The 17,773-nt window shown below is 30.8% G+C and overlaps 1 protein-coding gene across 3 annotated transcripts in view; it reads left to right on the top strand.

Moving 5' to 3' along the window:
* Positions 1-17,773, top strand: part of LOC126891835 (beta-1,3-galactosyltransferase 5-like) — a 90,178-nt gene that overhangs the window by 5,969 nt on the left and 66,436 nt on the right. The gene's annotated exons all lie outside the window — the stretch shown is intronic.

The raw sequence follows: 17,773 nt of genomic DNA, 5'->3' as shown, positions 1-17,773 counted from the left end.
GCTATTCGGAATAGTCCGATTGTAGACGTGTATTGCCCAAATTTCTCAGATTTTAAAGCCAAGATATTCTTTTTCTCCCTTTTTCCAAAAACTGAAGATTGAGTTTCAACAAGCAATACCTCTGTCAATTGCTCATAACATTTCTAATTTGCGCTCTTTGATTGTGTTAATAATGTTGCATTCCTTGTCCATTCTCATCCCGGGTTAAGAATCTTGAGGCCCCTAGGCAACCCAACATAGGAGGCCCCTCTATGAACTTTTATCTTTTTCCTCCAAAACCCTCTGATAACCCCTCTATCTCTTTGATATATTAATATTAGTGGACATTTTGTAGATTTAAACTTAAAACTTTTGTGTCATTTTGTAAAACGTGTTGCTTAAAGAAATAAAAAAAGAAATACCTAGTCAAGAAACTATTTATATAATTTTGATTAAATTTTGCAATAAAAAAGTATAATAATTTTTCTAATAACGAAAAAAAAGAAGGTCGTAGAAAAAGCATAGTATTCTACTCACATGTAATGGCTATTACTCACTCTGATGAATAACGACACTCGCCTTCGGCTCGTGTTGCAAACTTCATGATCGTGAGTAATACCCATCATTACATGCTCGTTGAATAATATACTATTACTTATTACATCACTATGTAATTATAAATAATTTTGGATTAAATATAGTTTGAGTTTTCAAAGCCTTATATTATTATAAAGCAACTTTTCTGAGTTTCATAGAAACAAAACTACTTAAAATATCTTCTACTTCCAAATTTTCGAGCACATCATTGTCAATAGCCATAATTGAAGGAAATTCTAGTCTATTTTGTGCCATTGTCTAACGGTGACAGTTTTTAATAATTTTCATTTTTGAAAATGACCGGTCACCTGTTGCATTTGTAATAATTAGCGTAAGATAAATCTTACAAGCTACTGACAAATTTCGAAACTTCGATTCGAATTTGTTCTCATAAAAATATCCCAAAGAGACTATGAAACAGGAATAAATTGTTTTTGCTGCAAATCCTGAAGATGGACTATAAAATATTTGAACTGCAGTAGTTATCTTAAATTTCAGGTTCAATATCATCAGTATAGTTTTCATGTAGTTTTTAAGCACACTCCTTTGTTTGAGTATCACTCAGTTTTGGAAAAACACACAAAATAACAAATACATACTGAGTTACTGACTCGTACACTGTCAACTTGACGACTCAGCTCAATATGTAATTAGCTTATCCGAAATTGGTAGATTCGTTTCAACCTTTAACTTTTCTCCACCCTGTAGAAAAACTTCATTGGAATTAGCACCATCAAAATGTAGTTTTCTTCCTCGCGTTTGTTTACTCTCGTCTGTATATTCAGAGTACTGTAGGTCGCAGACCTTCTGCTCGTAGTAAGCAAAATTATCTCTTTGGGATTTTAAGAACTCCAAAAGTAATTTTAGAAGCCGAACTGCAGTTCAAGTTGAATCTCTTCTCTCTGTAATGATTTACTGACAGCGTTGATGAGTTCTAAAATTGTTGCCCAAAACGCATTCATTATGAACGATTCTGTTTTGACATTTCTTTCAGCAAACACTTAGCCTCACGAACTGTTTCAGCTTTCTGATTAGGGTCTTCAGCAAGAGTATGAAGAGCAGATTTGAAGGCGTTGTAACCTTTAGACAAAGCTCTGGTTGCAACAGCCCTTGCAGTCTGGTTGCAGCAGCCCTTGCATTTAAGCGTTGTACATGGACTGAACAAATCCAAAATATGATATTGCTCCAACGGGTCCAACGCAACTTTTAGCATCACTTACTCCGACTAAAGCGAGTGTGCGGCACAAAAAATGTAAATTGCTTTTAAATTAAAAGTTTGCTAATCTTAGATAAATGAGCCTGGAGACCATTGTATTTGCCTGGCATGTAGCGAAAGGCATGGGTAATGAAGGAGAGGGTAGCGAGGGGGCACTGACTTATTTGATTCTTTTGCTCTTACTACTTTTCTAAGAAACCGTGCATACTGATAGGCAGTACTGTTCCTTCTACCAAACGGCATTCGCTAGCGACTTATTCTCATAACATAGGCTTTCCATGTGAACAAAAGTATGCATTGTAATGTAGTTTTATACGTCCACAATCAATTTTATGATATTGCGCGATATTTGAATTTTTCAACATAATATGGTTTATAATTTTTATTTAAATCTAATTATTATTATTTTTTTGGGGCCGAGGCCCGTAGGCAACTGCCTACTTTGCCTACTTTGCCTATTGCTTAATCCGGCATTACCCATTCTACGTGAAACCTCAACATTAGTCACACGATCCACTTATGAAATTCTTAAGACGCGTTTGTAACACCACATGTCGAAGGCTTCGGCATTAGCGTATCATCAGCCTCAAGTGAACGACGTCTTTCGAGTCACCCGCAGCGAAAAGATTAAAGAATCTTCAGAAAGTGTCCAGGCCTCTTCTCCGTAAATTGTCGTAGAAAACACATAGCATCTAACGATAGAGATTTTGGTACAAGTAGTAAATCGTGACTTCTGAAAAAAGATTTCCATCTTTAACAACGCTCATTTTACTTTTCCTTTAAGTTTTTTGAAGTTATACTTCTTTAGATGCGATTGAGAGTGAATATTTATTATCCTGGGCACATGCGCACACAGACAGTATGTTGTTAGTTGCTAAATCATTCAAGTTATGTATGTAAGTATGTATCAGCGCAAATAAGGTTTAATAAAAATATGTTATTGTTTTTAGTAAATATATTTATTATACTTTTTGTGTCTTTGGATTTGTCTTCCTCGGGAGTAAGATATTAAGTATTAAACATTTTTATATTTTTATACTTTACTTGATCTATTTGTCACCGTGGTTTGTAATTACGTCCGAGAAGTCGTGTACACAAAGCCCTGATGGGTTATTGGTAGAGCATTCGACTACAGATCGCGGAAGTCCCGGGTTCAAAGCTGGACACGGAGGATTCTTTTTATTTTTTCTTTAATTTTCGGTATTGTTTTAATAAAAATTTTTCAAAGTGGTAATATCAAAATTAGTTTAATAATTAAATAAAATACAAATAAACTGTTTTAAGTATATTTATTTCGTTGAAATCATATTTTAATAGAAGTATAACTTCTTACGTGCGTACAAAGTACACACACGTTCTTTTTTATTTCAGTAGAGTGGTCCCATCGGCTGCTTATGTTGATACCAAGGTATGTGGAACTGTTTACGATCTCAATTGGTTGTCGATTAACCAAAAGCAGTGTATTTAATGTTTCGCGCTTACTGACTACCCTGTACTATGTTTTTTTTTCATACTGAGATCAAGTCTCTGTTCTCTATTTATAACCGACGAGCATGACATTATTCTTTGCAAACCATCTCGGTCTATTTCTCTATCTATAAGCGAGGCTCCTACAGCCTCTGCCGCTTCTCGCATTTCGACCGCCATCTTTTTCTGTACATCCATTCGTCTTCTTTGATGGCTCTATCTCTTATGATGTGCCGTACATTTTCTTCCCGGGCAACTGAAGGTCTTCCCCTTCTTCGTCTTTGTTGTGGTATGTAATTTAAAGCTTTCTTTGGCCATCTATCTTCATTCATTCGTTTCACGTGACCATACCACACTAGTTGTCTCGTTTCAATTCTATCTACACTGGAATATACTGTATTTGTCCTCCTTCTAACATCTTCATTCCTGATGTGATCTTTTTTGGATATACCACACGCTCTCCTTTGATAATCCATTTCTATATATACTACTACTTCTATCCTTTTTATCTTTTTTCGTGATCTGCCAAATTTCTGCCCCATAAGTCATAATAGGCTCTACCAAGGTACGATAGATTGTCAATTTCGTTTTTGTCTTATATCTTTAGACCCTATTGCAGAGTTTAGAATGTTTACCGCTTTTTTGCCCTGCTGCGTTCTGTTATCGATATCTCTTTTGGTCTAATACACCTAATCTCTAATTAAATTAAATTAGACCTCTTTGGTCTAATCATCCTATTTTATTGTCTTATACGCCTTCCTGAAGTTCTCCCAGAGCTTATTATTCCCTAAGTTTTTATTGGGCAATTTGTAGTTTATTTAAATGTTGCAATAGATTGTTTTGTGTTTTATTTCATTATCTTTTATTTTGTAATATTGACAATTTATATAATTTCAGTAAATTATAATTGTTATTGTTATTTTCTGACTTTTTGTAAGCTCTGTCCATAAATTGTACAATTTTCAGTGACAATAAAACATATTTCTAATTCTAATTCTAATTCTGGTATATATTAAATAACACCGGGGATAGAATGCATCCTTGCCTCACTCCTCTATCTATGGAGATTGCCTCTGTCAACTGGTCATCTATTTTAATGTTGGCAGTTTGGTTGTACCTAATATAAATTATATATGATTTGATTGTCGAACCGATAATGAGGAAGATCGAAAACAAACAATAATTGAACTGGTTTGGCCACTTGAGCGAATGGAGCAAAGGAGACTAACAAAGAAAGTACATGAAGCCAAAATGGGAAATAAAAGAAGAAAGGGAAGGCCGAGGAAGACATGGATGGACCAAATCCAGGATATAGGGGAAAAGAGACACATGCGTATGTGTATAAAGAGATATGAAGAACCTGGCCACCAATAGAAGCGCATGGAAGAAATTGATAAGAGGTGGAACCCGACATCCGACGCCCTGAAGGGTACTAAGGATTATGAGAAAGAAGAAGAAGATATTAAACTAATATTGTACATGCTATCCAATATAGGTTTGCGTTTATGAACCATTTATATAGACCTGCTGTCATAAAAGTCCAAAAATCAGTAGAAAATTGCTTGTATGTTTAGTATGAGCATTAAAATTGACCTTAGAAATCGAGATTTAATAATTTATTAAGAAATGTGTGCTTTTTTAAAGAAGTTGTACAATGAAAAAATTGTGCCTCAACACGCGACTGTGATGCTAATTTCACTTCCACATTTAATGATATTGATCTTGAGAAATATTACAATTGATGCTAATTTCATTTGCATTTTTCAGAATATCGATCTTAAAAAACGTTATATGCTTAATTTATGATGGAAGGAAATTCCACCCAGAAATTTTCCTTGTATATTTTGTAAAACTTCAGTTTCTAGAAATAATATTGAGACATCCCATTATACGTTCTAATTTTTGTTCAAAAATGTTTCAAAAACGTCAAAAAATGACGTCAAACGTCAAAATAAATGTATTTTAAATCAAAATTTAGTAATACCTATTACTCTGGCCTAATTAGCAAAATACAAGGAAAAGTTATTTACCAGCAATTTTATTGCTGGAATCGAATCTTATGATTCTATATATTAATAATATAGCAATGTCCGCAGGTAGTGTGCTACTTTTTTTATAAACAAAATGGCGCCTGAAAACCGTGTTTTTTTTTTAATTTTTGCTCTATAAGTCCAAAGATTTTAACTTTACACCAAAAACACTCAAATAAAAATTCACCGTAATTAAATTCTACATAGAGACGTGTTTTTCCCTATTTACTTCGACGACAATTTTCCCCGGAAAATGCGGGTATTTCCAACAAAATCTTTAATTTTTAACTAAAATTTTAGGTAAGTAATTGTTTATCAATAATTAAATAACTTGGTAATATAAAAGCTGTTTTAACCACAATAATTATGATGCATAAGAATAACTATGATTTTTGTATAAAAAGACACTACATCTATCTAATGTACTTTACAGAATTAAAATTGGACTATTTAAGCGGCCTCAGGAATATTTTAAAATTATAAACAATTTTTTGGCTTATAAACAATTCTATAAAAAGAATATCTCGGGAAATATTAAATTAAATATATTAAATTAAATTAAATAATGAAAACGGTATTGGAAAAAAGTGGCAGAACTCTTATTTTAAAAGAAAAACATTTAATTGTGATTAGTGGTTCCTGAGATACAACTGGTCAAAGTTGACCGGCATTTACGGCAAAGATATAAACAATAGGTCGATAATTTTCTAACCATCACCTTTTTATTTCGTTCCTCTTTCTGAACATTAATTTTCATATCTTTAAAATACTCATAACATATGTTATTATAATAAAAACTACCGATATTATGAGTGAAAATTGCCAAAAATAGCAAAATTTCAATAAAAAATTAGGTTGGAGAAAATGGAATCTCACAGTTCTAAATTAGTATACGTTAACAAAATGCATTTTCTCGGCTTCCTATGGAGCAATGTTCTTCATTCTTTTTTGTTCTCAAGTAACTCGAGTAGAGCCATTTAACTAACGCATTATTAAAGGTCAAAGTTGCTTTTGTTTTGTTTTAATAAATTAATTTATTTTATAACAAAAATTTTTCATTTGGTTTAGATCAAGATTGTTTAAATAATTATACAGCTTTCATATATGAATATTTATATTTTTAACGTTAAAAGGTACCCTTGGTAGTAAGTTTATCTAAAAAAAGTCTACAACTGGAAAAAATATGTAGTTTTCTTTTCTTATAAATAAATTAATCTATTATAACAAAACAAAAGCAACTTTGACATTTAGTAATGCGTAAGTTAGATGGCTCTACTTGAGTTACTTGGGAACAAAAAAAGAATGAAGAAAATTGCTTCATGCGAATCCGAGAAACTGCATTTTTTTAACGTATATCGATTTTGAACTTTGAGATTAGATTTTCTCCAACTTAATTTTTGATTTGAATTTTGCTATTTTTGACTATTTTCACTCGTAATATCGATAGTTTTTATTATAATAATATATGCTATTAGTCCATGTGGTGAGACCGCTCCCGTCTGAAAAAATTTCTGATTCGGTTTCTTTGTGGATTCCTATTCAAAAATGTCCCCTTTAAACAAATCTGAAGGGTGCCGGGCGGAATTTTTGGGCAGAAATTGTTTAAACAATTTTTTTAAACAAATACAAAAGATCACGTTTTTTTGATCTGGAGCATATATTTTTAGATTTTTTGGGTTATTTTAAACAAGAAAGGTACCTTGAAATTTTTCTTAAAAATGATAGTTTTCGAGTTTTAGGCGATTTAAAATCTGAAAAATGCGAAAATACGCATTTTCGAGGCTTAAAAACTCATATTTAACCTAGTATTTTTGAGGTAGCCAGATACTTAAATTGAAGATTAAACATTCAGCTTTAAGATTCTGAAGAGTGATCGCGTCTAACCTTAATGTATACTGTTGTGGTGAGACCGCTCCCGTCTGAAAAAATTTCTGATTCGGTTTCTTTGTGGATTCCTATTCAAAAATGTCCCCTTTAAACAAATCTGAAGGGTGCCGGGCGGAATTTTTGGGCAGAAATTGTTTAAACAATTTTTTTAAACAAATACAAAAGATCACGTTTTTTTGATCTGGAGCATATATTTTTAGATTTTTTGGGTTATTTTAAACAAGAAAGGTACCTTGAAATTTTTCTTAAAATTGATAGTTTTCGAGTTTTAGGCGATTTAAAATCTGAAAAATGCGAAAATACGCATTTTGGAGGCTAAAAACTCATATTTAACCTAGTATTTTTGAGGTAGCCAGATACTTAAATTGAAGATTAAACATTCAGCTTCAAGATTCCGAAGAGTGATCGCGTCTAACCTTAATTTATACTGTTGTTTTTTAATTGGTAAATATGCGTGTTTATCCGATTTTTTTGCCAGTGCAGTGAGCTCTATTTCAAAAATCTCCTATTTTCCTCCGAAAAATATGTTTGCTAGATTCTTTAGAACATTCTAAATAAAATAAGTTTCTTGACATTTTTCTCAGAAGTTAATAGTTTTAAAGTTATAAGCGATTTAAAATCCGCAAATTGACAAAAATACGCATCTCTGGATTTTAAATCGCTTATATCTTTAAAACTATTAACTTTTGAGAAAAATGTCAAGAAACTTATTTTATTTAGAATGTCCCAAAGAATCTAGAAAAAATATTTTTCGTAGGTAAATTGGAGATTTTTGAAATAGAGCCCCGCACCGGCAAAAAAATCGGATGGACATGCATATTTATCAATTAAAAAAACAACGGTTTAAATTAAGGTTAGACGCAATCACTCTTCACAATATTGAAGCTGAATGTTTAAACCTCAATTTAAGTATCTGGCAACCTCAAAAATACTAATTTAAATATGAGTTTTTAGGCCTCAAAAATGCGTTTTTTCGTATTTTTCAGATTTTAAATCGCCTATAACTCGAAAACTATCAATTTTTGAGAAAATTTACGAAATACCTTTCTTGTTTAGAATGACCCACAAAACTTAAAAACATATGTTCCGGAGCAAAAAACGTGATCTTTTGTATTTGTTTAAAAAAATTGTTTAAACAGTTACTGCCCAAAAATTCCGCCCGGCACCCTTCAGATTTGTTTAAAGGAGACATTTTTGAATAGGAATCCACAAAGAAACCGAATCAGAAATTTTTCCAGACGGGAGCGGTCTCACCACATGGACTATATTTGAAAGATATGAAAATTGATGTGGAGAAAGAGGACCGAAATAAAAAGGTGATGGTTCGAAAATTATGATCCTACTGTTTATATCTTTGCCGTAAATGCCGGTCAACTTTGACCGGTTGTATCTCTGGAACCACTCATCACAATTAAACGTTTTTTCTTTTAAAAGAAGCGCTCTGCCGATTTTTTTCCAATACCGTTTTCATGATTTATAGTCTAGTAAAATAAAATTACACTACATGTAAATTACAATGTAAATTCGTACAGGTTGAAACTAATTTTATATCAAAGTTTAGGTGGGTACAAGAGATATTTTCAAGAAAGTATCCAAATCATACAAGGGGATCATTGTTTAAATAATTAAAAAAGGGTCATTTTTGCAAAAAAATTACTTTTTTAACTGCTGCGGTCATTCAATTACTAATGAAAAGTCTCTATGATTTTTTTCTGCCAAGTTGAAGGGTAAATATTTCACATAAGACTTACTAAATTAAATTTGACCCCCTATTTATTTAAATAATTATATATAAAACTTTAAAAACAAATTTGCAAAAAATTATTTTTAGCGTTTTAAATAAACACTATAAAATATCTTATTTTACAGAAGAAGTTGTGCTATGTTATCAGTATTAATAAGAAAAAAATTGGTCTAAAAATATTAAATATTTTTTGAGATATTAAATTTGTTCATTAAATGTTACTCTATTTTCAATTCCAAAAACGCGGTTGTTGCCAAAGGAATATTCACCGGTATTAGATCTCATTATTTTTATTTTTATGTATATTTTCGATAAATGTATTGATAAATTCAAATTTCAATTAAACTTCCCCCTAAAATGGCATTTGAAAATTATTCAAATTTGTTTATAATTTGTTTTTTTTTTAATAACATCGCATAGATTAAGTATTTTAAAATGCCGTTTCGATAATTGGGTTCCTAGGAATTTTTCACTAATTATCAAATTTTTTTGACTTTTTTTCTTCTTCTTTTTTTCTTGGAGTTACATGTATTAAGGGCCCTTTTAGGGTTAAGTTTCATTAAGAATGTCGAATCTCGAAGTTGTAGATTCTAGACCTAAAAATATTAAGATTGGTCTAAAATCACTTAAATAAAATGTGGCTAATTACTGAATTACATGGTGTTTTATTTAAAATTTAAAAATTATTTTTACCAAGTACTTTCAAACTATTTGGCGTATCCTTATCATACTTGGCAGAGAGTGTGGCTACTATACAGTCTACTAAATTGTGATAAACAAAAGTTTCTATCAACTACCAGAGGCGTTCGACAGGGGATAGTGAATGTTTGACTCTTCCCAAATTCTACGCCACTGAGGGTTTACTATTTTAGCGAAATTTTTTGATTCTCCAATACTTTCTCTGTAAATAATATACTCTTTATTGGTAACGATTAAGTCATTAGTTTTCGAGATATTGGACGTTCAAAATGAAACGGCATAGTTATTTTGATTCATTCATTCATTCATTTTAAACTTCCAATATCTCGCTAACTGATGACTTTATCGATACCAATAAAGTTATTTACATAAAAGTATTGGAGAATGGAAAAAATTCGCTAAAATAGTAATTCACTCAGTGGCGTAGAATTTGGGAAGTGTCAATCATCCACTATCCCCTGTCGTACGCCTCTGGCAGTAGCTAGAAACGTTTATTAATCACAATTTAGTAGGGTGTATAATAGCCACACTTTCTAGTAAGTATGATAAGGATACGTCAAATAGTTTTAAAGTACTTGGTAACAATAATTTTTAAATTTTCAAATAAAACACCCTGTAACTCACTAAGTAGCCACATTTTATTTAAGAGATTTTAGTTAAATCTTAATATTTTTTGGTCTAGAATTTACAACCCAGAGATTCGAGATTCTTAATAAAATTTAACCCTTAAAGGGCCCGTATTAATATAACTTCAAGAAAAAAAAGAAGAAGAAAAACGACAAGAAAAAATTTGTTTATTAGTAAAAAATTCCCAGGAACCCAATTATCGAAACGGCATTTCAAAATACTGAATCCCCGCGACGTTATTAAAAAAACAATTTATAAACAAATTTGAATAATTTTCAAATTCCATTTTAGGGGGGAGTTTAATTAAAATTTGAATTTATCAATACATTTATCGAAAACATACATAAAAATAAAAATAATTGGATCTTACGCAGGTAAATATTTCTTTGGCAACAACCGCGTTTTTGCAATTGAAAATATAGTAACATTTAAAAAGCAAATTCAATATCTCAAAAAATATTAAATATTCTTCGACCACTTTTTTTTGCTTAATACTTGTAATATAGCGCAACTTAGTCTGTAAAACAGGATATTTTATAGTGCTTATTTAAAACGCTAAAAATAATTTTTTGCAAATTTGTTTTTAAAGTTTTATATACAATTATTGAAATAAATAGGGGTTCAAATTTAATTTAGAAAGTCTTTTGTGAAAGATTTGCCCCTTAACTTTGCAAAAAAAAAATCCTCTAGACCTTCATTAACAAGTGAATTACCTCAGCAGTTAAAAAAGTTTTTTTTTTGCAAAAATGATCCCTTTTTAATTATTTAAACAATGATCCCCTTGTATGATTTGGATACTTTCTTGAAAATATCTTTTGTACCCACCTAAACTTTGATATAAAATTTGTTTCAATCTGTACGAATTAACATTTTGACTTTTTTTTATTTTATAAGGCTATTAATTTAATTTAATATTTCCCCAGATATTCTATTTGTTTATAAGCCAAAAAATTGTTTATAATTTTAAAATTTTTCTGAGGCCGCTTAAATAGTCCAATTTCAATTCTGTAAAGTACATTAGATAGATATTGTGTCTTTTTATATAAAAATCATAGTTATTCTTATGCATCATAATTATTGTCGTTATTATAGCGACCGTACATTTTTAATTACCAATTTAATTGTTGCTAAACTGTTAATTCAATTTCCATCGGCTTCTGGAATTATAATCTATACGAAAACAGCTTCTATATTACCAAGTTATTTAATCATTGATAAACAATTACTTACCTAAAATTTTAGTTGAAAATTAAAGATTTTGTTGGAAAAACCCGCATTTTCCGGGTAAAATTTTCGTCGAAGTAAATCGGGAAAAACACGTCTCTATGCAGAATTTAATTACGTTACAATTAAGTTAAAATATTTGGAGTTATAAAGCAAAAATTGAAAAAACACGATTTTCGGGCGCCATTTTGTTTATAAAAAAAGTAGCACACTATCTGCGGACTTTGCATACCTATATTATTAATGTATACAATCATAAGATTCGATTCCAGCAATAAAATTGCTGGTAAATAACTTTTCCCAAAAATGGCCTATTCTCCGATAATCTGCCCAGACTATATTATATATTAGTACGTCCAATCAAGCAGGTGTATGGCTTCTTCCTCCGTTCCTATTTGTTCTTCGTTTTTCTTTCCAATTGCTTACGTTTAGATACCTCAGGTCGTTATTAACTTCATGACTCCATCTTGTCCTAGGCCTTCCTCTTCTCTTTTTAACACCCACATTGTAGCAAAACTAGATTTATCTAAGTATTTGTTCATCTTCTTAGCAAAAGTACTGTGTGTTTCCACTTTTCTTCTTTATAGCATTATTTCCTCTTATATACTATGTTGCCATTTGAAATTCTCCATTTGATTTCAATGTTTTTTTTGTGTTTCGTTTTTTTCCTTTTGTGTTCTTATTATATGCTGTGTCTTCTTTGTAATATTGTCATGTCCTGTATACTTTATTAGTTTTTTGAGCTCTTATAATTTATAGACCTGGATCCCGCGTACCAAAAAAATTGATTAATAGCAAGCTGAAAATTTGTTAATAGCTTAACGGTGTCTATTCCGACAAACTTTGATGTATGGGAACACTGGAACAGGGGAAGTTTTAATAATTGTGAACAGGTTCAAATTTGGAACGTTAGACAACGAAATCGTCCATGTATTTTGTCGGACAGAACTTCCAATTGATTTGTTACCATTTCATTAACCTCTCATGCAAAAATCAGACTGGTGTTTGTTTATCACTAACTGGGCATTTTAATGAGTGGAACACGAAGAACATGTCAAATGACAGGAATCATGTTGGTTAGTAATAGTAGTCTGATTTTTGCATGAGAGTTTAATGAAAGGGTAACAAATCAATTGGATGTTCGGTCCGACAAAATACATGGGACGTTTTCATAATCTAAAGTTCCAAATTTTTAAACTATTCCACAATTAAAACTTCTCCTGTTCCAGTGTTACCGTACATCAAATTTTGTCTGACTAGATACCGTTAAGCTATTAACAAATTTCCAGCTTGCTATTAATCAGCTTTTTTTGGTACGCGGGATACATACCTATTAATTTTTCACTTTTATACTTTCACTTTTATAAAAAATAACTTTTTTAGAATATAGTTATTTTCCTAACAAGTGCAGAAAGTCATTCTTTTCCGCACGCGACTGCAGTTTGCCGAACGACGCGAAGCGGGAGTTCGGCAAGCAGTCGAGTGCGGAAAAGAGACTTTCTGCAAGAGTTAGGAACAATATTTTTTCTAAGAGTCTTTAAAAAAATTACCAAATCTTAATCAATTAATTTAATTAATATGAAAATACATACACAAATTAATTCTTTGACAAGGTTGTCAAAACCAAACTTTCATATAATTAGTTAGCATGAAGACGATCTTGGTTTCCATGACGATGATTCAAAACGACTGTTATTGTCTACCGATTTGACTTTCGAATATTATGTCAAAATAATTTTATTTCATCGAATTGTCGCGTTAATTTCATTAAAACAGGAACACAATAAGATATATTTGAAATAAATTAGTAAATAATATCTAAATATTAGTTTATTGCATGTATTATAATTACTTTAAGGCCATATTAACATATCTAGATTAACACGCGTGCGGAAAAGTAAAAACCGCGTGCGGAAAAGTAACACGCGTGCGGAAAAGTGAAACTTTCTAAACTAAAATGCGTGCGCAAAAGTAGACATTTTTGCACGTTCGTAGAAAAAAACGTTTTTATTATTTTATAGGACCCAATATAAAATTATGAACTCATATAAATCAAAAAACAATATTTAAAATGGTATATATAATATATAATTTTTATATATAATAATTAACTTATAAAATATGAATTTTTACTATAATAACTTTTAATTATTTATTAAAAAAATTAAAAAAGATACGTACAGCCGGTTTCGAATTCGGGACCTCTCGATCTGCAGTTGTTGATATCGATTTGTTGACGTACTTTAAAATGGACTCTAAATATCATTGCATTAGTCACATTTTTAAAATAGTGTGAAGTTAAAAAATCGATTTATCCATATAATAGCAGCTAAATATTGCATTGTTAGCTAGTTCTGAGCTATTCTGAAAATTTCAGGTGCCTAGATAGCCTGGAAGTATTTTTAAAATGGATTACATAATTTGTGGACATAGTGACATAGTTACAAAAACCAAGCCAACTATATAAAAATGTTTTAAAAAGGGTATCGATTTCGGTTTTAGATTTTCAGGTGATTACAGCCACTGTAAATTACTTACAATAAAAGATTTTCTGGAAATGCTCCACAATGCATTTAAAACCGGCAATACATGATACACTGTATAAAAAGTTTCTGTTGAAAAATATATTGGAGCTGTTTGAATACAAATTGACAAGTCCGATTGTTTTTTCGAACGCTTCTCATTTATGTGTAATCGAATTTATTCCATTTGTTTGATACACACTGTATGTATGTATTAATGCTCGTAAAACCCATTTATTCATCAAAATTCTTGTTTGACTCTGCTTTCAAATATTGTAGAATTTTGTCATCAATTTAAAAATGTAGATATTTCATGAAAACCTTCTAAGGATAAAACCAGGACATATGTAATAATTGCAATAAAAGGCAATTATTTCGATATACAGCCGAGTTCATTCCTTCCATTCTCATTCTTATTTGTGATGCCCACGTAAGGACATAACGACAAGAATATTCTAACAATGTTCATAGTACGTGTGTCAATTGCGTAAATAATTAGTTATGCGGATAGATCTAAGCTGTTATGTGAATTTTAAATATAATTATACCTCGTTTCTAAACTAGGAGGAGTATTTCAAATCTACCGCGTCGTAATGCTTGTTTGTAATTGGTCAAACCTCAGGCAAGTTTACTCCACTGTTATGAAATTTTGACACTATTGGCATTTCATAGGTTAATTAAATTATATCGGCGATTTTTGTTTTTTTGCTGCGTTATTCCTGTGTTTTTTTAATTTTTAATCTGCTTTTACATAAAACACAATTGTTTTTAGAACTCTTTAGCGACGTACATATTAGTATAATATAATATTTGAGGAGGTTTAAAGTAAAACCGAATAAATCCACTAAAACGATTTTTGGAAAAATAGGATTTTCCTGGGACGCAAGAAGTAATTATTTTTTTTGTTTACCTTATTCGCAAATACTATTAGAGAAGTCATAATAAAACTTTTCCTACAATATAAATTTAAAAAAAGTGATATTTAGTACAAAAGAAAATTTAAACAAAAGTGGATTTATTTGGCTTTGCTTGAAATAACTGGATTTATTTCATTTGCCTCACAACTTTATTAGCGAGAATTAATAAAAGTAGGTACTATTTCTATTACTAATACATAAATCAAAAGCATATGGCATTTAGTAGACTAACAGCACATCCAATAGTGCATTTAAAAATTATGTGCAAACTCTTCTTCTAGACAATCACACTCATTTCTTAGCCCTTCTTCTTTCTGAGGTACTTCCTTAGTATGTTCAACTTTATTATTTTCACATAAAAGATTCGTGTACCAAAAAAAAGTTTCGTCACTTTTCCACTCCTTTCCAAATTGTTTTCCCATAAGTTGTTTTTGGTGGAATGGCACTTCGCAGGTTTACTTCGGATAGCAAAATTTTTTAAGGACTTTGCCTTTTTGTAAATTGCGAGCCTAAGTTGTGATTGGGCTACAAATCGATAATGCTAAAAGCATTAAATTAAAATTTTAATTTCTTTAGTTTTTTGAATTTGTGTCTTTTCCAAACAGATTCATTTAAGTCTGATATTCCAACAATCTTGTTAAGGTAATTTTGCAGAGGCGAATTAATCAACGACAAAATATCTGACCACCTATATTACATCGTCGCATCCCTAATAACTCCCTAGTACCATCTATTGGTCGAATGAAATATTTGCATAAGAAGATAAAGTAAAAAATGCGTATTTTGGATTTATTTGGTTTTGAACAAAAAGTGGATTTATTCGGTTTTGCATGAAAACATTAATATCACCATTAAAATTCACTAGGATTTATTCGTTTTTGCAGATATATATTTTTATACATTGATGTGATCTTGATTATTGATATGAGATAATATTCTTATATGTCACTTAATTTAATCAATGTATTAATACTAATCTAATTAATTAACCAGATCACATATCAATATGTTTTCAATCTCAGGGCGAATTATAAATTAATTACTTACTTTCGTGGCTTCTAAATATTTCTTAATGGTTCCTAATCGGGATAGAAAAGAAAAGAGTAAAAAAAATACACATATGGGTTACAATTATAATCAAAATATTTTTTATTTTATTTAAAAGGCAATCAATGCTTAATATTTGCTATTTCTTATTATTCTTAAACATAACATTTACAAATGGGAATCTTATTTCCTTTTGGTTTTCAATTGAAAGTTTTTATTAACATTTAACTATTAGGAGTTATTAGGAACAACTCTATTTAAGTTTGATGAAGCTTTTCTGATATTATTGATTATGTTATTCAATTTTTTATATGGAATTTAATACGAAAAACCCATACATTCATGTCCAAACAAATGAGACTGACCTTTTCCTGGTGAACTGAAAATGTCCTCACACAAGACCCTTTCCTGCTATCCTTGGCTGCGATCAAACCTCGTCCTGGCTTCCAGTGATGTTCTCCTTTGAAAAACTAGCTCGAATAGCTCTCGTTCCTGCTTTTGTCGTGATGCTGTGTTCTACCTTTTTCGAAACTGCTATCAGCTACCGGGACACTCTGGGCTCAAGGAGGTTCTTTTACTCTCGACCTGGCCTACTTCTCGTTCCACGATAGATACTCCACACTCACGGAACTACACCGGCTTTCTCACTCCTCGAACACTACCGTCTACTACTCGACTTCACTTCTCGACAGCTCAAAACATTCTGCTCTCACTTTGTCATCCATTCCCCTACTTTCTAAATATCCCTTCCAGATTCACAAATCAATCTTCCACCACCAACTCTCATTCGTAATATTCCTCAAAACCAATTTTTAATCTTTCTAAATATGCTTAATGGATTTCAAAAGAAAATATTTAATTCCCATTCTAAAATACTTTCTAACTATTTACAAATTTTAATGACCTATTCTCTCTTTCAAATGAGTCTTATTTAGCATAGGCTAATGATCGAAACCTTCCGCGAAAAACGATAATGAACTATCATCTATTTCACTGAGTTTTATTTAGCATAGGCTAATGATCGACCTTCCGAGAAGAACGATAATGGTACGCGTCATTCACTTTGTTTATCTAAGCACATTGTTCCGAGTTTCGTACGCTTATTCTAATCACTTCTTAAAATTAAATATAACAATTTGTTGTATACAGGTTGTTCTAAATTTATATGCCCGAGGTTGAGAAAATTAAAAATATTTTATATTAAAGTGAATTTTGTTTATAATTATCAAAATTTAATTTTCATATCAAATAGAAATATAACAACATATATGGTGTAATTTAACAAAATGAACCGATATTGGCCATTAACGAAATTTTCGTAAAAAGTGGATTTATTCGGTTTTGTTTGAAACCAAAAAACATGATCAACCAGAAAAGAAGATGCATTTGGTAATACCGTTGATTGATAAATACAGTATATTTTTATCAGTCAACGGTAACACGTTGCTATGTTGTTCAGTCAAAATAGCTCTTCAAAAAGAAAGGGCGTCACTGTTTTTAAATGTTTGAATCCCACAAAACAGGAATCGGATATACACAAATCAAAGAAAAAAATGCGAATATCATTAAAATAAAAAACGGTAAAAATCACAATAACAATTTTTCGTGCGGTCGATATTTTCTGAGTTGTGGAGGAAAATAGTGACAGTTGGAGCATAATTATTCAATTATCTCGTTTATTATTAGTTTTACGACAAAAATGTTCCTATATAAAAATAAAGAGAATTAAATTCTACACAATTTTGATTTTTTCCATTTTTTTGCTAAAATTAATATTTAAGGTATTACGTATGCGGTAATGGCGCGAGCGTGAGATC

This window comes from Diabrotica virgifera, chromosome 9, assembly GCF_917563875.1.
Source record: "Diabrotica virgifera virgifera chromosome 9, PGI_DIABVI_V3a".
Classification (NCBI taxonomy): domain Eukaryota; kingdom Metazoa; phylum Arthropoda; class Insecta; order Coleoptera; family Chrysomelidae; genus Diabrotica; species Diabrotica virgifera.
The sequence above is the reverse complement of the archived record's forward strand: the minus strand, read 5'-3'. Positions and strand labels throughout refer to the sequence as shown.